Raw genomic sequence first — 26,167 nt, forward strand, 5'->3', positions numbered from 1 at the left:
CGCCAGACGCAAGCGCAGTTATAGTGCAAGGGCGTATCCTCACTTTTATGAACAAAAAATAAATACTTCTGTTGTGACAGAATTAAATGGGAACTGTGGTCATCTTTGTGACAAATCAACGTAAAAAACACAGAAAATCACAATACTCTCAGTCATCACAATCCGAAATTGAAAATGTGCTCACAGCTGAAAGACATTATTAATAATTACAAAAACCACGATGAAGTATTCAAATCATGGCATCTCATGGGTATTCACACATGTGTAGGGTGAATAGATTCATTAGTATACCTGCGCTTTAGTATACATATATGTGTATATATATTGTCTCAAAGTTCACGTCCGATGTCCCGATCTGGCATGCACTGACAAGATTTTGGTTAGTTCATATCATATATGTGACCCATTACTTTCGATTGACTCAGCCAATACATAATATTGGATATTTTAGACTTGTATTTATATATATATTGCTGGTTCTGGGGGGATTTCTTATACCCCTGATCACGGCAAATTATTAACCGTAACAAATCTGGGGGCTCGTCTGGGATAGACTTCATCTGACATCTGAGACCTATTGTGAAATTTATTTCCAATAATTTGCACTTTTGCAACAGGTTAATTGTGAAACCTGCAAAATGTACTGTGCACTGACTCTGAGACAGTCAATTGCGCAAATCAGTTGTTCTTCAAGTATTAAACTTGAGGCAATGAGGAAATTTCAGATTTTAAAAATTGTGTTGAATCACTATATTGATGGGGGAGTTTTCGAACATGATGTTTTGCAATTGGTGCAAAAGGAATGTTCAGACCAGTTGCAAGTGAAAAGGATAGAAATAGAAAAAGAACTGGAAATGAAAATGTTTGAGATGGAGGAGGAAAGAGAAAGGGAAGTGAAAAAAATTCAAATGGAGATAGAAAAAGAAATGGAAACGAAAAATGAGATGGAGGAGAAAGGGAAGGAAATAGAATTGAACAATTTGGAAATTGACCGAGAAATTGAAGTGAAAAAGCTTGAAAAGCCTCCTACCTCTTTTCTACCTCTTTTGACTTCGCAAGGCATGCTAGACTGGTACCCACTTTTAATGAGAAAGAAGTAGACAAATAGTTTCTACATTTTGAAAAGGTTGCTGAAAATCTCAAGTGGCCTAGGGAGTCATGGACTATGCTACTTCAAACTGTTTTGAATTGTAAAAAGCCTAGATATTCAGCCTTGTCAAAACAGCTCAGATTATGGTCTTGTCAAGAGTACACTTTTGAAGGCATGAGGGTTAGTGCCTAGGCTTATCGTCAGAAGTTCAGAAACGCTCACAAAAGGGACAGTGATACTTTTCTAGAGTTTGCTAGAGAAAAGGAAACATTGCTTGATAGGTGGTCTGGGTCTAATGAAGTCACGAATTTTGATGGCTTGAGACAGTTACTTCCGGCGGAAGATTTCAAGCAGAGTGTTCATTCCGATCTTAAGATTTATTTGGATGAACAAAAGGGTGATGACTTACATGAGGCTGCAATGATGGCAGATGATTATTGTTTGACTCACAATCGTTCTTTTAAGTCTCCTGGTAATACAAAGTTTTCTGACCAAAGGGGTTTTCCCCCAGGTAAGACTTCAGGACACGCAGGTTACAGTGGTTTCAGAACAGGTTCAAATTCTACTGGCAAGCAGTCTAAGCCTAAGACCACCAGTGGTTCTGATCCTGTTTGTGCATATTGTAAGAAGCCAGGTCATTTGGGTTTTATATTTTGAGGGTAAGTTCCCAGAGTTTTTCTCCTTGGTTTCTTCGGGTTCTATGTCGTTTATTGGAGATAATTCTAGTTTGGAAGGAGGTTTTGCCCTTTGTTTCAAGGGGTTCTGTGTCACTTATGGGAGATAATTCTACCCCACGGCCCGTTAATGTCTTGAGGAATACTGGAGCTCTTTAATCTCTGATTTTGAAGGATATTTTGCCTTTTTCTGATGAGTCTTCAGCGTACACAGATGTTTTGCTTCAGGGTATAGGTGACAGTTCTTCTGCACATCTCCATTTTGTGCATTTGACTTCAGATGAGGTTAAAGTTGGTGTTCTTCACTCTCTCCCAGTTCCGGGTCTTGATTTATTGATCTGTAATGATCCTATGGGTGCCAAAGTTGGTGTTGATCCAACGGTCGCTGTTTCACTGGAGATTTCAATTAGTACAGGAAAGTTGGAGGATGAATTTCCGAGTATTTTTCCTTCTTGTGCGGTGACTCGTTCAATGTCAAAAGGCATTTCTGCAAAACCTACTCGACGAATGATTCCATTTGTGATTTGTCAGGTACTTTCATGGATCATTTACTGTGTGATGTAGAGACGGAAGTGTAGTAGCTCTTCAGGTCTTTTTGATAAGCCTGATAGTTTGTCAGGTGGCGATCACATTCTTTTGAGAGAGCAGGTTATTGGTGTGCAGGGTGAGGATGTTGAAGTGCAGAAATTGGCTAGTAAGGCTGTTTCTTTTGAGGAGGTTAGCAAGGTTCCAGTTTGTTATTGATACAAGGATGGTGTTCCGATGAGGAAATATAGGTCGCTGGATGATCCTGCGTGGGATGAATGGAAACTGTGTCATCACATCCTGGTACGAAAAGTATTTTGGAATCATGTACTTTCATTGGCACGAGAAAGTCCTATGGCAGGTCAACTGGGTGTGAAAAAGATTGGCACAATTCGTTTGACCCAGTCTGAGAAAAGATGTGGCTGAATTTTGCAAGATGTGTCATGCATGTCAAATAGTTGGAAAGCCAAATCAAATAGTTCTGTCCATTCCCTTAAGACCTATACAGGCTTTTGAGGAACCTTTCAGTTCTTATTGATTGTGTTGGTCCACTACCTAAGACTATGTCTGGTAATCTGTATATTACTTACTATTATGTGTGCTTCTACCAGATTTCCTGAAGCAATTCCACTTTGTAGGATTGTTGCTCCTGTGATTGTCAAGGCTTTGATCAAGTTTTTCAACTTTGTTGTTCAGTCTGATCAGGACTCAGATTTTATGTCTAAGGTGTTTCAACAAGCTATGTACCAGTTGGGTATTAAGCAAGTCCAGCCTACTGCTTATCATCTGGAGTTGCAGGGAGCTTTAAAGAGATTTCATCAAACTTATTGTTTTGAGACAGAGAAAGATTGGGATGGGCGTGTTCATTTGTTGGTGTTTGCTGTCAGGGAGGCAGTTCAGGAAAGTTGGCCAGACAAAATATGAAAGTTTCACAAAGCAAACATTAAACAAAACTGTGACAGAAAGAGTGAAGTTTCACTTATGATGAGAAAGCGGTACTTTTACTACCCATTGCTGGTCAACCACTGAGAGTAAGATATGAAGGTCCATATGATGTTGACTAAAAGGTTAGCGGCACAGACTATGTCATCCTGATGCCTGTTCGTCGTAAACAAAAGTGTTTGTGTCATGTAAACATGATAAAGAAATATTATGACACTTTGGAAACCAAACATGTCAACTGTATTGCCACACTCTCCCCAGTTACTAATTGTAAGACAACAGTGAACATGTTGACAAGATTGATGACGGTGTTAGCAATGTGAAGTGTGAACAGGTATGACATAGAGTGGGAAAACCATCTGAAAAGAGCTTGTGCTTTCCTCGAAAGACTGTCTCAAGCAAAACCGACTGTGAATCTTACCAAATATGAATTTGGGAAGGCAGATGTTGCATTTTAGGGCATGTTGTAGGACATGGCCAGGTACACCTAGTTCATGCTAAAGTTGAAGCAATTGTACATTATCCAGTGTCTCAGTCTAAGAAAGAACTCATGAGATTCTTGGGTGTGGCAAGCTATTATAGAAAGTTTTGTCAAAATTTCTCAGATGTTGTATCACCACTTACCAACCTTTGGGGGAACAGGTAAGATTCCAGTGGGATAGCGGTTGTCAGACTCCATTTGAAGACATCAAAGCCATATCCATGAATTCACCAGTATTGCAGGCACCAAATTTTGAGAAAGCATTCAAGTTGCAAAATGATGTCAGTGATGTAGGTGCAGGTGTTGTCCTGATTCAAGAGGATGATTCGGGAACTGAACATCCAGTTGGGTATTTTTCAAAGAAATTTGACAAGCACCAAAGGAATCATTCAACCATTGAGAAGGAGACATTAGGTTTTTTGTTAGCTTTACAGCATTTTGAAGTGTACCTAGGTACCACTACTTTGACAAATGAAGCGTTTACTGATCACAATCCCTTGACTTTTCTCCATAAAAAGAAGAATAAGAATCAAAGACTTATGAGGTGGAGTCTGGCCTTGCAAGGGTTCAATCTGGAGATCAGACACATTAAAGGCAAAGACAATGTTTGTACTGATGCATATTACAGGTTGTAAATGTATTATGACTTAATGATGCTGCATGTATATATCTGCATTACATCATAGTAATTCTGCAAAATGTTTCTCACGTTGTTCACAATTTTACATCTCATGTTATTGTGTTTGTTATGTTTTGTGTGAAACTTTCTTTTCCTTAAGTGGGGAGAGTGTTACAAGGGTGTATTTTCTGTATTTTGTATTATTATGGATTAAGTTATAGTTATTATTGAGTCACAATTTTGTATCATCGATAATAGTGCTTTACCGATACACCTAATTTTGAGTGATAGTTATTATTGGTGACATTTTGTACCATCGGTAAAAGTGTTTTAGTGGCACATATTTAAGGTAGTGCTTTAGTGTTGCCTCCCTTTGGTGTGTTTTGACTGTGTGAACATGTGGCCGATCACTGGAATGCTCAATAATCAGTGACTGTGCGTATGTAAGGCTGGTTGTGTGTTGACGACACACATACAGACTCTAATCAAAGTCTCAAAGATATTTATTGTACTACTGTATTGCAACTCATACAAGTATATTATCAGCACATGTCACAGATATTTCACGAAAGAAATTACAGTTCAGATAAGATGTTGCTTCTAATGATAAGAGCATGTTTTACACAGAGAGAATAGAATGGAAACAAAGGCAGTTGAGGGATATTGTAACAGGTAGATATTTGGGATATAGTTTTCCTTAAATAGACATAATATGGACATACAAAAACGAAGTGAATTTCATCTTCTATGGTCGAGTTACATACTGGACATATTCTTAAACGTCTCTTGAAAGTCGTCTGCCCTTGTTTTCTGATAAGTCTAATAAGAAAATTGAAAAATATGCGTCTGATATTTCTAGATGTCAATACAGATAGATACAGTTTAGGTTGAATTAAGCTCTTATGAGATATATACAGCTGATATATTGAACTATTGTACTAAACAGGATTGCCATTCTTGATGATACATGCTAACAGATTGTTTTCGAAATTGCATAAGAAATAGATTAATATTACCAACTGTTTGATTTAGCAACACCAATCTAAATCCATGCGAAAGCAAACGGTTTCTAATATGGGACGCCCATATTGTCTTACCCCTATCATCTAAACATACATACATTACGCTCGCTGACTTACACAGTAGTTGTGACATTATTTGTCCGATCTGTCTGCCTCTTTGTCAGTTTTCAACCTACATTCAACACCGCGTGAACTGTTTATCACTGAAAACCAATACTTTGGTGAGTAGATATTTTGAGGGGATTTCTTTTGACTTTTGTCACGACAAATTAGTAACCGTAACAATTTCAACTACATTGGAACTTTTTTTGCAGTTCAGTGGTGTCCGTAAGACCATGTCTGTTAACACAATGTTCTACCCTGCTATGTGTTCTGGGATCGGGTTGAACTTCATCAGACGCATGAGACGAGTACATCTGGTGCTCTATCAGATCTGCCTCGTTGATCAAGAGTACGAGCAGCTTATGCTCTGTCAGTAGACAGAACGACTCCAGTTCATACAGGTGTCTTGCATACTTCTCACAAGCCCATACACTTGCTAAGCATTCGATCTGAAAGTGCTTTGTTTTAGCAGGAGTTATGGTCCATGAGCAGACTGCTACTGTCAAAAGCTTGTCACCATGCTGTTGTAATAATGTGGCTTCCAACTGCTTGTGTCAGCACTAACAACTGTAGCCTCCTCCAGATCATAGAACTGCAGTACTTTGGAGAATGCTGCATCTTGGGCAGGACCCATGTCCATACTGCGATCAGATTAGAGTAGGTTACTCACTGGACGAAGAACTGGTGAAAGGTCTGTCAAAAGTCGTCCATATAGTTGATCATGTTCATAGCTCGCCTTAGTCAAGAAACTTGCTGTTAGGTCTGTGATTGCTTGAGTCTTCCCTGCCTTTACACTGATCACATGACCAAAGTAGCTGATGGACGTTTTCCTGATTTCACACTTCTCTTGGTTCAACTTTGAACCTGAGCGTTTGACTTATTTGAGAACACTTTTCAACCTCTTGTCATGCTCCTCGACAGTTCGACCCCAGATCAACGTATTGTCCATAATGACTTCTGAGCCTTCCAACCCTTTTAGTACTTAGTCCATCTTCCTCTGAAACATCTCTGGAGCGGATGCAATTCCAAATGGAACCTGTTTAAAGCACAAACAACCAAAGGGAGTCATGAAGGTCGTTTAGGAGACTGCTGTGTGGATCCAATGGGATTTGGTGAAATCCACTTGATGTGTCCAATTTAGAGAAGAAACGTGCACCAGTCATTTCCGGATTGATGTCTTCAACAGCTGGGAGAATGTACCTTTCACGTTTGACAGCGACATTCAACTTCTTCAACTGACATGTTTATACATGTAATTTTTGTTTGGTGAAGCCAGGTTTGTTGGTTGCCAGTATTGTGGACACTGTCCAGTTGATTGGATGATTGGGGTTGTTCTGTACATGTTCAGAGATAGCTGACTTTTGTCTTTTTCTTTGTTTAAATCTAGCTTGGTTTCATGCAGGTAGTAGATGCACTGTAATTGCCCATGACCCCCAGTATGGAGATCTACCTACAGTTGGTTGTGATCGAGAGTCCATGGCATTGTCTAACATAGTTTTCTACTTTTAAAAATACATTCTAGCTAGTTTTAACTCTTTTTTTCTGATACTCTAGATATTTTACAGTCCGTCGATGACTGGTTCCTTAATTATCTGTATTTAGTGTGTATCTACACAATTTCTCGTCACTATATGCCTGCAATATTGCCGGTGTGACGTTAAATTTGAACTCACTCACTCTAGTACGTTTTGTTTGTAGACGACGGATGCTCTTTGACTCTGGTGGATTGGTCTTGATGTTTCTCCTATGTATGATAGTCCACGGTTGTAGTCAGTTGTTTGTAAACCATACCCTTTGGGTTTAGTGTGACTGTGCCCGTTGGCCTGCAGTAGGATGTTCAGAGTACGGGTAGCCGAGAACGTGTTGTCTATATCTGCTGGTTGCTTGAGGATTCTTTTGATCTGGGGTACTGATATTTTAATAGGTGCTGGTTCTGGCCTAGGATGCTTGTTTGATGGTTTGAGGGTTGATATGATGGTCCTGCCGAGGTCTACGAACACCTCTTTAAGATGGCTTAGTTGTTCTGTAACATTTGTAGAACAGATGCTTTTTGCTCTCCTGCTCTCCTGGTGAGTGTAGATATTATGACAGTTTTCACCTTTGGTGGATGGTTGGCAGTGCACATGGTGGTTGGTGTGAAAGCAAAAAACATCTGTTCTACAAAGTAGCTGTTTGGATGAGATTTGTAGAACAGAAACAATTTGGATTATAATTTGACCATAAAATATAGTGCATCAAAAAGTGAATGTGAAAGTAAGTGTGTTTGCCTATTGGCTCAAGGACCCACAACACCACTCTTACTAAACGCCAGCGGCTAATAAACAAATGATTCGATGTTGTTGTGCTTGTTGTCATCTTGACCTACTGAGAGCCATCATATTCGATTACACAGCAATAATACGTTACCAAGAAAGCGCAAGTTCTGAATACCCAAAATAATATATATTCTGTTAGAACAGGTCTACGGTTATATACCAGAATACCCAATACGGTATCAGGCTAACTGCCCCCTGGACAACTGCCCCCCGGACAACTGCCCTCCCACAACTGCCCCCTGGCTATCTGCTCCCCCCATCCATTGTGCCCCCCGGACAGCTGTTTGTCCATGGTATGTCTGACTCATTTCTGCCGTGAACATTCCCAAAGATCTATTTTGTAGCGAGGTGGGCGTCTACCTCGTCGATGGGGGCGGCCAGTGTATGTATCTTCGAAGTAGTTGATTACTGGCTGGAGGACCTCTGGAAGGTTCTGTTCAAGGGTCTCAAAGGCAGTTGGTGTGTTGTTATTATGGGGGGCAATTGTCCCAGGGGCAATTAGCCTAGGGGGCAGTTGTCCAGGGGGCACAATGGACGGGGGGCAGATAGCCAGGGGGCAGTTAGCCTGGAAACATGGAAACGATTTCGGTAGGTGGACGTTTATAGGAAGCTGTTTTCAACACCAACACCAACTAGATGTACGACAGTTACGTCCTACTGTCTGTCTTGTAATCAAAGAAGAGGTGCATGACTACAGTGATATTAAGTTTAACTGCACAAATCAGCGTTTCCGTTTCTTTGTCGTAAGTTTACGTGTTACTGTATTTAATATGTCATATTCTGTAGACATGTTGTGGTCACCTTCATAACATTGCCAGTTCTCTCCCACCAGGAAATACAGAGACCAATATTACATTGCGATTCTGCAATGACAGCATGTTACTGATGTAAATACCTATCATTACTAGAATAAGCCTTTCTTTACACAGACAAGAGGACGGAACGCGTTGCAAATGTTGCCGTGAAGAGGACGAACATCCGAACTCCAAGTCTATAAATGACGCCGATTGGTCAATACAACGGAATACAACAGCGGAAGTATGCAGGAACTACGGAACAATAGACTTCGGTGGAGGAAAGACTTCAAAGGTGAGCCAGACTGTGAAATATACATTATGTCGTCTATATCTCGGACGGAATACGCCTTCTGTATAACAATAGTTAAAATATCCTACAATCACATGAATGACTAGAAATTATAGCGAAACTCCGATAAACTGGAGAGACATATGTCTTTCTATTGAACTGGCAATCAACCAGTGCAACGGCCTAGGTTACGACACTAGTCCAGCATCTGCTCACGACAAAACCCAGAACATGATACCATGCTAAACGATTTTACTGTTATCCTTAGATAAATGAAGTCTCCCTGATAAATGCAAAAACAAACGAGAAACAATGCTTAAATACAGCGCTTATGGAATTGACGATTGTAGTTGCAATCATTAGCAGTTACATTCCCGTAGTGCATTCTATGAGCATACACTTGTTTTCGCTTCTTCACGGGTCCTATGCGTTTACGCATGTAAAATCAAATATGCCAACCATGCCTTCTGTTTTACAGTATGTTCGTCTCGATGTCCAGACTGGCATGTCGGTCGTTGAGCAGCTATTGTTGGAGGTATGAAGACTGCCTCAACCAAAATGGATATTCTCTGTCATAGGAGACGAAGATGAACTGGCTGACCCGAGGGCAAATGAAGTTACATGCCAGCTGAATGGATTAATGAAGGCATTATCGAATGGACAAAGTAAGATTCATTTATACAGTAATAAACATTATTCATCAGATGGGTTATTATTACATAATTTCTACCTTGATATGTTTTATGAAATATTTGGACTCTTAAATGATTAACGTGTGATCTGTGACAAAAACACGTATGTAGTCGGTGTTTGCATATTTGTTCATGTTTCGCAGCCGATCTTGTACATGGAAGTATTTCTGTGATAGATATCTGGGTTACAACAGAAGGCATACATTATGGCATTTCGAAGATGGTGGGAGAATACATCAAGGATAAAGATTACTCCAAATACATAACTCCTGTTGGAGTATGTGGATGGGGACTAGTTGAGGAAGAAGTGATTAAAGAGCTGGAGACCAAGAAGGTATGCGTATTTATAGTTAAACCTTATTATAACAGCTTATATAACAACACATCACTGTAATGTACCACACAATGTAAGCCAGCAACATGTCAAGAATAATTAGTCAAACTACTAGTCAAATGGTGGTATTTGTCATCTTATCTGTCACTATTTTTGCTATTATCCTCCTAGTACGATGCTACATGAGGTCTGGACAGTATCTAAGGGTACTGGATCAAGGTATTGGCGTATCCAACTGACATAATCTTCAGCCAAGTCCAAGCACGCAGTTGAATTGTTGATCACCCTAGGGATAAAATTGCGCTCGTCTGACTAGCAACGTCAATGCCACAGGTTGTCTGTGAGTGCGGCTGCTGCCCTTCCGAAGTGGCGACATCTTGCTGCAATCACGGGAAATCGTTTTTCTCGATCAGGGTAGAACACTGTGGGGCACACGAATGTCACTGGGTAGATGAACACAACTGTGCCATCGATTCCATGCCCTGCTTATCATACTCAGGCTGGCAACAAGTAGGTTCACAATGGTGAATGGAACCAGGTTCAAGCATCCCTGTGCACCTGCCATATACTTCGGTCCTAAAACAACAACAACAACAACAAAAAACAAGGTGCATCTGGTGGTCCCAGTCTTCGGAAGAATATGAATGCTGCTCCCCATGTTTCTGTCCCGAAAAATCCAAACAAAGGAATTGAGGGATACCTTAGTGGTGATTGGTGTACGCTCGTCACGCTGAAGATATATATATTGCATATACTGGTAACAGCCACGTAAAACCATACCGAGTCACTCACTCACTCCAAACAAAGGTTTCCAAGCATATTGTGCGCAATATTCCATCCCTCTCTTCCTCATAAAACCGAGTCACCCCCATTAACTGTGCACTGTGATGCATGTATTTCAAATAATCTTAGTTTTATGTATTTCCCTATCATTCACACTTTATCTTTGTGAAAAGTTGAGTGGTATGTATTAATGGATGAAACTAAATTAGAAATACCACACTTTCTTCCCAGACCATTAGGAAACCTTGTACTTTTCTCTGTGTTGGCATTCGCGTGACCGGATAAAAATGCGCGCGACCGGACCTTATTATATATTGGCAGAAGTAGGGCGTGTTTTGACAAATAGTTCTCAGTGGGTTGTTTACGTTTATCTTCTATTTTATTGTCTTTTCTGTAGCCTCAGTTACCAGAGGACCCAGTGCACATAGCAGGAAACAGACCCAGTGTTCTGTACAAGCATCACCTCCTAGTGGACGATGGATCTTTAGATGTGGCACATAGCTCAAAATCATTCCAGGGGTTCAGGACGAGATTGGAAACAGCAATGGCGAAACATTCAGGATGTAGTTACAAACAAACGGCGATCTTTGTCCAAATACGGAAAGAGGTGACAGCAAAGGTGACAATGGATGATCAACCTCTGTAATATGAGAGGCAGGATGTTTTCAGAGGAACGTCGGAAACGTCGTGTCCCTTATGTGACAGAAGTTCACCTCCGTACATGTTCACCATATATGTGTATCACTTGTAAGTGCCATTCAAAGACCGAACCAAAAAATACATGAAATGATTTCTTTCTTGAAATAATAAACGTTTCATTGAAATACAAGCAAACGATTGCATTCGTTTAAAGTCTTCATGTAGAATAATGTATTACACACATTGTAAATATCTAAAACTGATTTATTAAGGAACATCTTCCACACCTCTGGTGGCACTGCTGTACTGTGGATGGTGTTATGTCCTCGATGGAGTCCAGTCTGCAATAGAAAACAACGTACCTGTGGTTGTATTGCAGGTACAGTAAATCTAGTATACAATATTGCTTTAACTGTGTAATATCACTGATAAAGTGACTCCGGTGGAATTACATGTTTTCATATGACTGTGACATGGTTATAGTTGTCACGTTCTGCGCGTAATAAGCACGAAGTCTGTTCACTAGGTAGGTAATCTTTTGTCTTTTGAACCTCCTTGTAGTTTATGTAGTACCACGACAGTAAGTATATTCCTGCGTTATTTGTTTACAAATGTGGCTAAGTGGAGTGAGTTTTATCAGGGGACAGGCGGTGTTGCTCACATTTTGGTCAGTGTGTTTAATGGCTCCAAGGAAGACAGGACCAGTTCTTTTGGTGGCAGAGACAAAGAATGGTGAGTTGAACAAGGAGTCATCTCCTCTTTTTCATAACCTTACCCTTAACTATAACAATGTAATACATGCTGCACACCTGTCTCGCGTAGCTTCTATGTTAAACGTATCACATATATATTTTTTATCAAATGAATCTCATCCATTGAACGATTCCGCAAATATCATAAGCATGTTAGAGAGTAAATATGAGCAATGTAATGGCGTAATTTGCTTCCAATTTCCAAATTCCACTTACTTTATGATATATAGGACGGGCACAGTGATTGATGAAGTTTTACGTGACAAAGTTAAAGAGGAGTTTACCAAAGTTCAAACAAAAGGAAGGGAAGCTGGCCAGCACAAAATCATGCAGTGTCTACAGAAAAGAGAACTGATCACGGTTGTGAAGATTGACGAAGTGGAAACCGCTCTGGTTAATGCAGTTATACAGGCACTGCTAAAAAGTAAATAAATGCTCTGATATGAGAACGGTCTCAATACCTAGTGCAATCGGCCCTTACCCTGCCTTTCACATAATCGCATCTGCCATCAGTTGAAACATCTAGAAATGAATCAGGGAAACTTAAATTCCGTATACAATGGAAGCCCTCAAAACCAGCATTCCTTGTGACCTGCAAAATGCCAGTAAGTAGTACGTACCGGTTCAGCGGACTTTCCCCTTTTCAACCAGGGAATAATCTTCAGTTTGTCGTATACAACTGAACAACGTTATCATATTGTTTAGACTGACAAATTGCAACACAATAAATTTATAATACAAGTGACATGTGCCACTCGCCGATTTATCTCACCGATTTATCTCGATCAGACCTTACCCATACTCTTTCTATCAGGAAACATCAATGAGCTTAATGCCGATGGTAATCTACTGTATTGTTACTACATAGGCAATTAACAGGACAGCCCAGATACCGATGAGGGTTTAGAGAGCGTAGTTACTGTACAACTAGTCAATGGGGCTTTATTGTGTCGAAGAACGGAACGTATTGGCGCCGGATTAGAGGGCGTGTAAAGGATAAAAAATTAAAAAGCTTCTGTCTGGACCGGATTTGAGAGCATATCGGATTGGAGGGCTGTCGGTTTAGAGGGCTTCCATTGTGCGTGACACGGTTAAGTGTCATTCACGTTCAAGTCTGTGAAAGGGCTTACCTCTCACAAGCCAACGCGCCTCAATATTGCTAAAAGACAGTTCACAAGTTACATCTCAATATTCTTGACCTGCAACACAAACGTGTTACACATCCTACACGTAGCACTAAAATACTACTACTACTACTGTAACGTGACATAGTATCTGAAAACTTAGACTGATTATTCCCAGTCTAGACAAAAAAAGCAGGTGCAGATAAATATTGTTGCAACTCGAACCCTTAAATTAGATCTGAATGCCTCGAAATTTCTGATTTTGAACAAGTATGAAATTGTTCCAACTCTTAAGGTTGTTTCAATGATGTGAGAGTCCAAAGATATTGTGCTGTCTGCACTTTTGGTAAAACCGTCCCTGAAGTGCTACAGATCCTGGACTACTACATGCCGGCGAGGCTGTTTGATGGGGCAGGGGCTCTTGAGGCAGCTCTCAACGAGCAAAAACAGAAACACCTCAGCCGTAAAGCATAGAGTGGAGTAAGTCACGAAGTTTTGTTTGTATCTCAGCTAGACGACAGCACTTTCGACCCGTGAACATCCGGGTTAGAATTGGTCTTCAGCAACCCATGCTTGTAAAAGGCGAGGCTTGTCTGCATCGATGCACATGTTGTTGATCACTGAATTGTCTGGTCTCTGCAAGCAATACAAATCTTTCAAACACGTCATCGATCGTTACCCGTTTTGCTTTGTTAGTGTTTACATAACGAAACACTTTAGGTTGTACTCAACCAGACAGGCCACACGTATATAGTAACGCCTGAACTGAAGGAATGTTTTGTGAATCTCGATTAATAATTTGGCCTATTCTTGACCAAAGCTCCCAATTGCAACTTGAGATTTTAGTGAACTAAGGACAGTTGTTTTCTTTTTTACTTTAAGACACAATAGGCATGTTTCTGGTTCAAGCAATGCTGATGGACCAGGCTGAGAGTGTGCAGTTCATTATAGACTATAACGGTGTGGACCTCACAACATACGTCAATGACGCTGTGCTTCCAGAATTGTGGAAAAAGCCACAGTCACAAGTGAAACCGCTGGTACGTATTTGTTTGATTAGCTAAGTGCGTATTTTCCTTTCATAGTTCTTGTTCCACTTAGGTTAAGCATATTAGTTATCAATCTTGTAGATACTGAAAAAAGTTACCACTGCAAACATAAGTAATCCGGTATTGTTACTGTACAGGAAAAGACATACAATCGGTTCCCTCTCTCCACTGCTACATCTTGTGGACCTAAGGAGAAAATATTCCAACGTTTAATGATATGGGCTGTGAAGACAGACCATCCGAAATGTGCTGCACTGTTCTGGAAGAAAGGAACGGTAAGATACTTTGCATACACGAGGGGAAGCAGTGATGGAATAAGAAGAGTTTGACCCTCGCTGGAACATCTCCACCATTCCATACACGACAGCGGAAGCTGGGATTCCGTGAAGTAATATACAACTCCATGTATGCTTCCAGCAACCCTTGCTTGTCGTAAGAGGCGACTACAAGGATAGGTCGCCTTGGTAGATTACAACAGGCAAAGGCCTGAAATGGATATTAAGCAGGGAGTGTTCAGGTAACCTAAATTGTAAGTGAAAAATTGCAACTGCATTTCACGTCAGTTTTGTGGATTGGTTGGCATAGAGTATAAGGACATTAACTAATATAGTAGGCTACTTTACACATAAGAGCATTTTGATAAGAAATGATTGCGTCATAACCTGCGCATCCCTTCAGCACCTGCTAACATCGTCCCTGCTAGCGGCAGCAGTGTTCTGGTCCAGGATAGACGAGGAAGAAAACAATGGCCGTAAAAAAAACGTTGGAAGCACAGGCAATGTAAGTTTGGCATTCTACTGAGGTTTTCTGTCACTTCAAGGAGTGTTTGATTTTATTATCTATTTGTTACTTTATTGTTTCATTGTGTAAAACGCGTTTGACAAGAAACCCTGCCGTTAGACTGAAACATCAGTTGATATACTGACTGATGTGCATGCCTCTGTTCTATAGACCTAGTTTTTCTCTTCGTCAACAAACTAACTTACATGTAACTCAGTAAAAGTCATCATCACCCCCACCCCCCAGCCATAACTTATGAACGGTCCCTAAGTATTTGCCGAGATACTGGTCGCTGCTTATGCCTTTCTTTGTTTTGAAATGAAGAACACCCGTTTCAGTAATATTTGATGTGTTTAGATTGTTTCAGAACAGAGCAATCGGCCTCATAAACAAATGTTATGACAACAACAAAGAGTGGACTATGGAACTGATACAGTCCCAACTGGAAAACAACATATGGCAGGAAGATCTTCTTAGGTGCTGTTTGGCTACAGACAACCGGAGAATATTTGCCGAAGAAGGTTACAGGGAGTACATTGCACGTGTGTGGTGTGGGAAAGTTAACCCACCCATATGCATGTGGGTGAGTGCGACTATGTATCTATTAAGTCAGGCGAGTCACTACTTAATAGAGTATTTGGGTGCTGTATAACGAAACTCTCTCACAGAATTCTGTGAGTGTGTGAGTTTAGCTTTAGGCTGCATTTTGCAATATTCTAGCAATATCACTGCAGAGACATGAAGAAATGGTCTTCATTCTCCAAGTGGAGAATCAAGCTGAGGTCGAACGAACGCTTTAAACCACCAGGCTACCCTGTGACGAGGGCATGATTATGACTGAATCTAAAGTAGAGCCGTGACTGTTGGCAACGTCAGGGAGTACGTGAGTATGGTTCTACACTGCTTTCAGCAATATTCCGGCAACACCACTGCGAGGGACACTAGAAATAGGCATGCATTGTACCTTAGAGGGGAATCGAACCCGGAAGTTCGGCGTGATGAACGAACACTTTAACCACTGGGCTACCCCAACGGCCCTTACACACATTTCGATATTCTGCTTTATTCATACCAATCACTATAGTAGCTTATGATCGATAATATATTATCACTGTAGGTGTGTAAGAGATACATTGACATAGTACCATTGTATGTGTGTTTTAGGATACTTACAAAATTCCTATGATGCTGAAAATCAAAACGTGAGTATTCTTTTTTCTTTTGCATTTGATTCGAATGTGGACTTTTGGGAGCTTTTTACCTAAAATCACAACACAATAATTCATTTGAGAAAACATGATTTTTGTTTCCTTTTCAATGTATTCAGGACTCGTGAAGGTCCGGAGTAGAATAGGCGTCCATAAACCCATGCTTGTCGTAAAAGACGACTATACTTGTCGTGAGAGGCGACTAACGGGATTGGGTAGTCAGGCTCGCTGACTCGATTGACACATGTCATCGGTTCCCAATTGCGCAGATGCATGGTCTTGCTGTTGATCACTGGATTGCCTGGTCCAGACTCGATTATTTACAGACCGCCGCCATATAGCTGGAATATTGCTCAGTTCGGCGCAAAACTAAACTCACTCACTCACTCAACATATTTAGTGCATTTTTTATCCTATTCGGTATCGTTTCAGGGATGAAGCTGTCTCTGTTCGCTTCAGACGATTTGTGATAGCTCCAGTAACAACATACAGTTTGAACTTGGTAATGTACGAAATATTGTTAGTGACTGAATGTGTGAACCCGGACGCTAAGCTTGAGGAGCCAACACGTAAACCACTTGGCTACCCACAGAACTCATGTGTTATCTTTATAGTTGTTTCTATTATACCTATTATTTCTATTTCTATTATTCTATTATTTGCAAGGGGAATTAAAATGCACTTCATCCGTCTGTGCGTCCGTCCGTCCGTACGTAGATTGGTATTTCCTGTAACAGAACTTTAAAACAGTCTGGCAGACAGATGGGTTTGGTAATGAACTGCTGCCCTTCAGTAGTTTAAGATTTCAGATTTAAGTATTCGTTCTTGCGTCGTTTCCATGGCAACAAATTTGACTTCGACTGATGGTCTTTGTGATGTTTTCCGGAGCAGAACTTTAAAACAGTGCAATAAATTGTTTTTACCAAACGTGGCAAATTGATAGGTCTAGTGGTGAACTGGTGCTTTTTTTTATAGTTTTGGATTCTTGGATAAAATATAATTTGCATTTCCATGGCAACAAGTTTGACTTCGACTGGTGAAAGTACTCTTTTCGGGAACAGAACTTTAAAACAGTTCCGTATTTCTTCACCAAACGTGGCATATAGATAGGTCCGGTGCTGAACCGGTGCCTTTTGGAAGTTTCGGATTTTTTATTATAATATTTTTTTTGAGTTTCCATGGCAACAAGTTTGACTTCGAATGAAATTAGTGTTGGGGTTCTTTTCCAGAGCAGAACTTTCAAGTGTCAAACCTTTCAATAATCTTCCACTGTGCAATATATTGTCATCGTATCCCATTTGTGTAGGTCAATGCTCATGCTGTTGATGAATGGATTATCTGGTCCAGATTCTATCATTTACAGCCCACTGTCATATAGCAGACATATTGCTGAGCGTGGCATAAAACTAAACTCGCTCTTATATACACGACAAAAACATTTGACATAGTCATAAATAACTGACATATTCATGAAGAGTATTTTGCCATTGCTTGGGATATTGATGACTTTGTCTTCTTGTTATTAATCAAAAGGATCAAAGAATGTAAATGGATAGGAACTTGTTTTCTCTCACCACAGCTGTTCTCCGTGTGTTTCCTGGGTATCTTTGGCTACACCCTACTGTTTGAAATGAGGCACGAATTTTCAGCTCTTGAAGGCACATTAGCCGGATGGTGGTTCACGTTTGTTTGGGAGGAGATCAGACAGGTCAGTGTGAGATAAGATGTACAGTTTCTGTCATTAAAACTGATCTAACTAAGACATGTTCGTCAGGATTATATGGTAACAGCAGAGGCCATTATACGATTCCAATTTCTAGTAGTAGTAGTAGTAGTAGTAGTAGTAGTAGTAGTAGTAGTAGTAGTAGTAGTAGTAGCAACAGCAAAAATAAGCAAAATAAAACTATATACAGGATGAAGATGTGCCGGCAGAAGTGTTATTCATACCTACGAAGAAGGTGGGTCTTGAGGCGTGTGTGAAAGAAGTGGGGGTTGGCAATGACCTCAAGTCAATAGGAAGGGAATTCCATAGATATGCGGCAGCAAACGGGAACGTTCTTGCACCAAACGGTTTCAATTTGTAACTTGGAACAGTCAGCAGAAAGTGTTGTGCTCATACAGGAGCATAATGGGATAAAACATCTTGAAGATATGAAGATCCTGTGTTGTAAACAGATTCATAGGGGAGACAGAATTTCTTGAAATCGAATCGGATCCTTTCATGTATGCGCAACCAGTGTAAAGAGTCCAGAATCGGAGAGATGTGGGGGTAGGGACTGGTAAGCGGGATGATTCTTGCAGCTTTATTCTGATTTTTCTGAAGCCTATGAAGCTGAGATGAACTGATGCCGAAAGGTAGGCTGTTGCAATAGTCCAGACGCGACAGAATGAGAGTTTGAACAAGGAAAACTGTTACCTCTAGGAGTAAGGAGTTTTTTTAATACTGCCTGTGTGATTGAGATGGAAATGTCATGTCCGTATTGATTGACTTGTTATTCCACGTTGAGCTGAAAATCTAATGAGACACCAAGATTCATACTAAAAGGCGAGAAAGGAAAAGATGATTGGTCCATAGCTATGTCTGAGATGATGACTTTGTTCTGTCTGACAGTGATGGAGATGGCCATGGCTTCAGTTTTCTCTTTACTAAATTTCACCTTTCTTACCGACATCTAAGATCTGGACAGACATGTCTCTAGATTGCTTTTGCAGTGGAGTTGATGATTAAAAAACTGTCACGAAGTTGCGAGTCCTCAGCGCAGAAATGGTAAGCTACATCAAATGTCGAGATGAGTTTTTTTAGAGGGGCTACATGTACAGTGAGAAGAGGATGGGCCTCAATACTGATCCCTGACTATGACTTGATGACGCCAATGACCCTATGAGAACTGAGTTCTGTCTGTGAGAAATGATGTTATCCAGTCAGTATCTTTCAAGCCATATTCCTTCATCAGACGCTAAAGTAGGATCATCTGATCAATTGTGTCGAAGGCTGCGGATATATCAAGAAGGATCTGATAGACTCGAGTAATTAGTTGAGGGCGATTTCTGTACTGTGATCTGGTTGGTAGGCCGATTGATGACTGCCAATTAAGTCATGTTTGAGGAGATAATCAGAGAGTTGTTGTTTAACAACTTTCCCCAAGATTTTGGAAATGAACATCAAATTCAAGACAGGGTGATAATTTTTTCAAATTTCCAGAGTCAAGTGAAAGTTTCTTGATGAGCGGTTTACCCAGAGCACGCTTGAAGTAAGATCGGACGCATCCAGATGACAAACTCAGGTTATTGATCTTTGTTATGATCGGCAAAATGATGCTTAGTATATCAGTGAGGAATTTTGTTGGGAAAGGATCGAGTCTGCAGGAAATTGGTTTTGATGAACGTACGATCTTTTCTACTTCCGCCTCAGTTACACGGTTTATATGAACACATTTTGTGGCCAGCTGACGTCTCAAATATGACATCAGAATCTGGGTACCAAGCGGGTCTGTGCCCTGTCGAATAGTGGCGATTTTCCCATTGAAGAACTTTTTGATGTTTTCAGCCTATGACGTCTCATCCCGGGGAGCTTCTGCAGAGAGCTATGAAGATGTTTGATGAAGGGTTGTCAGCATGTTTCAAGATTTCATCATTGATGTGTTTAGCACGGGCTTTTCTAATTTGCTTGATAACTTCGCTGCGCCCTGATTTATAGAACTGTCTGGGACGTGTTTACCCATAGTATAAATCAAAGTGGCCTTAAACAGATCGGTTAGTTCGTTTACTCGTTATACCATGTGTCTTCCACTAACAGACTGCTATTCACAATTTGCACATGCATGTTCATGCACCCTACACAGTTTGGATTTTACACCTTTTGGGGTACATTCGAATTTACCCTCTTTACTAAGATTTCAAACAGTGCCATACGACTCTTGTTCGGGTATTCTGTGATCGATTGCAATTCATGAGAAACTCATGAGAAAGTTGGAATGTTAAGGCAATTCTTTTGTTCACAGATGGTTTCTTGCTTTTCTATACTTGTGGAGAGAAATATCCTCTTCAAATAAAACAAGGAATAGGAACTTTAAACGTGAACAAGTTTTTCAAAGACAAAAATCTTATGATCGCACCTCCATTTCTCTTGAACACCATCCCTAAACATGTGCACACCACAGTAGTCCCAGACGCGTCCATATAGTGTCATTCTTCACTTTGACGGTTTTCAGAAAGATCAATAAATGTTAAAGTATCAAGTTTAATTTCAGATTGTGAAAACCAAGCCGGCTGAACAGTGCAAGTGTTGCAGAGACAAGTGTCAGTGTTGCTGCTCGTGGAAACTCTGCTCAGTTATGAAGACGTATTTCTTAGATAACTACTGGAACATACTGGACTTTGTTTCTCTTGGAGTCTTCCTGGTTGGTGCTATTCTGATGACCATCGTCCATCTAGACACCACAAGGAGTGATGTATATGAAGCTGCTAGAGTCGTACTGAGTGTGGACATTATGTTCTTCACCTGGAGAATCCTTCAATATCTGGCCATAATCAGTATCATGGGTTCTGTTCTTGATATGATCTTTCAAATGGTAGGTTGACTTTCACCATAAAATTGAAACAAGATAATAATGATCAAATACAGAACCGTAACCTAGATTTGTGGACAACCTTGCTACGTTGATCACGGTAATTATCCTACAAATTTATCTTGCAAATTTAATCTCGACTGACTTAACGAAGTGGAACTTTTGATGTACACACAATGCCACTTCTCGCTGACAAAAATGTTAAGAATCGCTGCAATACATGTAAGTTCACTAATCTAATTGTCAAACATTGAGATAAGATAGCATAAGACCACTAATGCCCCCATTACAAAAAAAATTAAAATAAAATAAATTTTAAAAAATAAATAAACAAAAAAATAAAATAAATTTGTCAAGTAAAACTTCTCGTCGCTTGCTTTCCTTGGTGTCAATACTTACTGCAATAGGCTGTCGTACATAGTGGTTTACAGTAACCGACTACGTAATCAACGAAACAAGGTGACGTCACATTTTGAGGGCACACAGAATGGGTGATGATTGCAGATGGCTTCAGTAAACAAACGTTTTAATTCATTAGGCATTTTCAGTTTGCTGAATCAGTGAATAAAGGAATCAGTTAGTATACAAAATAAAATCGTTTATTTAAAATATCATTTTCGCCGCACTTCCATTATATCCACAAATCAAGGTTAAGCGAGTGCATCTATTAATATGCATGCCTTTTTGGGTGAGAACCAGATATTAGTATGTTTCAGAAATTGGTTCAAATATTCAGAAGCCGTTATAAACACACTATTTTTGAGAGTACAAAATTAGATATAGACAACAAGTTATGAATGCAGCTTTTTCCAATCAAATGAGTACTTGAGGGTTCCTCAAGATAGCTTCTTGTGATACTGTATTCAGGTAGCCTTTCTTCATTATCTTGTAGGTCAAGGACCTGTTTCCATTCCTGGTGATAATGTCGGTTTTCATCATATCGCAAGGTCTGGCTGCACATGCAATTCTATATCCTAACCGAGATTGGTCACCTGAAGCTTTGATTGACATACCCAAGAGTGCATTTTGGAACCTATTTGGGGAACTAGGGTTGGATGAAATTGAAGGTATATTATCGTTTATTTTTGGTCACCGATTGTCAAATTAGGTAACATCGTCCACGTGTATCAGAAAACTTTTGATAAACTTTCACAAGCTCTCGAAAGGAAGGACCTTGATCAAACAACATCTGAGCAAGAAAGTAATATGCCAACTATCTGAAACCTTTACTAACTCATAGACTACGTTCGATCTACCTCAATAGGTGTGAAATAGAGACATGAAAGGAACGATTATCAAATAGTTAGACATTTCTAACACTGAAGCTTAACAATGGCACGACAGAATACTGATATCCATGAATACTACAGAATAAGATGTTGTATTTGTAATGACTCTTTTGTATTGACGTTCATTATTAGTGACGCAACAGTAAATAACTTATTATACAGTCGCTATAGCAAAGCAAACATGCATAAATACATGTTTTTGTATTTTCGTCTTTGTTAGCCAGTGAAACCCAGGGTGCGTGTTCATCTAACCCACTTCTCTTCGAAAACGACACAAAGAATGAATGTCCATCCACCGTGGGGAAATACGCAGTTCCATTTCTTCTGGTGCTGCACATGCTTCTCCTGAATGTACTCCTCCTGAGCATTCTGATTGCAAAATTCAGGTGAGGTGATACATCACCATTACTGACCTGCTCCTGGAGGTATATTAATTTTTTGAACGCTGATAGGTTGAGAGTAGGTCTTCATAGACGTTATATTCAACACCATAAATGCAAGGTTTCGGTACAGTGCACTTATATAAAAATGTGCACTTAAAAAACACCCAAAAACATCATTCAAGTATAATATTATATATTTCCTCTCCAGCGCTGTCATTCTAAGAATTCTAACTGGATATTTCAGACGCGTTGTTTTCAATGTAAATGTCCTCCTTAACAAAGTAATTGTGACTGCTCTGTAAGAAGAACATTTTATTTGATCTATCAGACAGAGATGAGATGAATCCTTTCAGGTAGGTGCAGTAAGACATTGTATTTTACCAGCATAGCTATACATGTGTTCACTCTGAAGGCTGAACGTTTAGTTCAAAGCTGTTCTTAGTAATAATTCTGTTTTGTTCACAGCTTCACCTTTCAAATGGTCCACGATCAGACGGAATGGCTGACAGCGTGGAAAGAGGCTAAAGTAATACTGGAGTATTACAGCAAACCGCCACTACCCCCTCCTTTCAACGTCTTCTTTGACGTCGGCTACTTCATCTATGCACGTTGCAGGAACGCGCGAGTGGTACCAAAGGAAGGTATGGGTAGTTATGTAGGGTGGGAGATATGGGTAGTTATGTAGGATGGGAGAAAGGGGTAGTCATGTCGGATGGGAGAAAGGGGTAGTTATGTAGGGTGGGAGAAAGGTTTTTTTTCCAGTGTGTCCAAAATCATTACACCTTTATGTGGGAAGAAAATACATAAGAAATGTTCATCGATAATTTCATCACAATAAGTTCAAATGCATCCTGCAATAGTCTGTCTCTCTCGAAGTTCAGCTCAATAGTTTCAACATACATGTACTAGACGTGTATAGGCGTTCGATTGGCATTGCGTCCTTTTGAGCATTTTAATGATAAATTCGAATTATCAGGTTCTTGACGTTGTTGCACTGAGTTATTCAGTGAAGGCCACTCAGTAACTTATGATGTCTTCTACAAATACCACATAGCCACAGGCCCTCCACTGCAGGTGAGAAAATATATAAACCACCACCAGGCCCCGATTTCTCCAAACAAACTTCAGTTTTTACTCAAATCGCAGAGTTTCACAATTCGATACAGCTGAACTCAACTGTATTTTTAAACATAAAAGCTTAAACAATTTAAGCAATCTCTATCCCCCAACCTCAAATTGTCTACTATAGTTTGAGTATGATACCAATTTCAGTCCATTCTGTGAAATGCGTTTTCTCACATTTCAGTAAAAACTCAAACTTAAGCCATAACTCAGACTTAAGTTTGTTTCCAGAAATCGGAACTGGTTTACCAACCAGCCCCTCTACTACATAACATGTAAACGTGCATCACAGAAATACGGCGACATTATCGAAAATCGGACACTTACGCACATATTGCTGATATGGTCTTACAAGAGTGAGGGAGTGAGTGAATTTTAGTTTTACGCCGCACTCAGCAATATTCCAGCTATATGGCGGCGGTCTGTATATAATCGAGTCTGGACCAGACAATCCAGTGATCAACAACATGAGCATCGATCTGTGTAATTGGGAACCGATGACATGTGTCAACCAAGTCAGCGAGCCTGACCACCCGATCCCGTTAGTCGCCTCTTACGACAAGCTGAGTCGCCTCTTATGACAAGCATGGGTTGCTGAAGGCTTATTCTTCCCCGGGACCAGGAGGCACAAGCGTTTCTCCAATGTGTGTAGGAGGCATATAGACTGGCTTTCTGTTGGGGTGCATTAGTTGTTGTTTTTATTAAACCGCCAAAGGCCGAGTTGCTGTTTCGGGGTTATACAAAATGTGGTTGTCAGCGCAGTCAAATTGGTCGATAAAATGACAACAAATGCACATGCGAAAATGAGAAGCAAATTCAAACGTCTCTCATCCAGGATGTCACGGTCTGATGTTTTTCTTGGTAAGAATAATTCTAAAAACTAGTATTTTTTTAAAAAGAAGCAAACAATCACTAGAGTTAGAGAAGTCCAGCGTTGACGATCTAGTTTTGTATACTTCCACCACAACATCTCGGCCCCTAGCGATTTGATAAAAAAAACAAAAAAAACAACAACTATTGCATCCCCAACGAAAAGCCTGTATATATATCTCCTACATGCATCGGACATACGGACCAAGGCGGTCGTGAGACCTTTATGATACGATACATTCCGTGATGTGTGCGTCATTGACCGGTTTTCGATCATGTCGCTTTATTTCTGTGATGCACCTTTACATGCTATATAGTAGGGAGGCTGGATAGTCAACCGGGAATCGGGTTATCGGTTTTGTGACTCGCCTATGCACTTAGATAATCATGACATTAATGGAGGCCTAATGGAGGCTGAGAACATATTGCGAGTAATTGTATGGACGTACTTGGAAACGTTTCTTCCAGACCAAAATCCCGATAAAAAGATGGTTTCTTGGGAGAGGTCCATGGCAGGGAACTACCTGGCTACTGAAGAATTCAAGCCAGGAAGCGAGCGGGTATCTCCTTTGGGGTTTGTCTTACTTGATGGTTCTTGATTAAAGAAGCTGGACTAAATATCACTACCATCTCAACTGAAATCTTAGAAAATATTTTGTGTATACAATCCATAAAGAAACCACGTCTTGGGTTAAATAATAAATTTTTTTCTTTTCTTTCTTTATACTTTTCCTTCCAATACTTGGTGTGGAGTGGTGTGGAATTAGGTTGAAAATGAACAAACCTTTCAATAAATATACATTAAGTGCCGTGTACACAATATTTGTCAAACTTATGAAACTGTATAAAACAAAATATTCTTTATACTATCGTAAATTGATGAGTATAAACAATAGAAAAAACCCGACAAGTTTATCGAGTAAACAAGAAAGCGTATGTTTGGAAATTTTGTCTAACTTAACAGCTGAACAAAATTATCACCAAAGAACATGAATTGTAATTTACACAAATTTATAGTTCTTCAGACCAAAGGAGACAAAGTAATAAAAACTCACCATTGTTGTTGACCTAAAAAAACCAATCCCATGGCAGTTGGAATTAGCTCATCAACTGCTGACTGGTTCATGCTCTGACTTACAATTTCAACAAGCAGTTATCTCCCTTTGCAAAATACTTTATGAAGGACCAAAAAGTAAGGTGGGGGAAGGAAATGAATGTGGATTTCAGTTGACACAATAACGAAATAAGAGTAGTTTAGACCTATGTATGAGACAAATACAAAAACTTTGCGTGCGAGGATGACGGTAACCCGACGTCTGGATGTCGGTTAAGCTACTGACATCCTCGCACGATTTTAACAATGCTTGTTCTTCAACGCATTGACAATAATAAGCAAAGTCAGTTCATTCGGTGTATTTGCACCATTAGGGTTTATGGGTGTGGTGAATAAATCTGAGTATCTACACGTCTAAGACTGATAATTCGAGGGAAATAACCGCCAACACATTGACAATGATAAGGAAAGTCAGTTCATTCGGTGTATTTGCACCATTAGGGTTTATCGGTGTGGTGAATAATAGTGCTGTGCAATATAACCGGTTACGATAGCGTATCCTGATGCGCTAATCGAAAACCGGTATTTTGACATGCATTCGGGAAGTCGGAGACTTTGAGATTGTGTTCTTAATATTTATTCAAGTTTTTCACGGTGTTTTGGA

General features: G+C 40.0%; 1 pseudogene; it reads left to right on the forward strand.

The window, feature by feature from the left end:
- Positions 1-860: 860 nt before the first annotated feature.
- On the forward strand, positions 861-25,048 carry LOC137283958 (transient receptor potential cation channel subfamily M member-like 2; annotated as a pseudogene).
- The last annotated feature ends 1,119 nt before the right edge of the window (positions 25,049-26,167 follow it).

This window comes from Haliotis asinina, chromosome 5, assembly GCF_037392515.1.
Source record: "Haliotis asinina isolate JCU_RB_2024 chromosome 5, JCU_Hal_asi_v2, whole genome shotgun sequence".
Taxonomy (NCBI): domain Eukaryota; kingdom Metazoa; phylum Mollusca; class Gastropoda; order Lepetellida; family Haliotidae; genus Haliotis; species Haliotis asinina.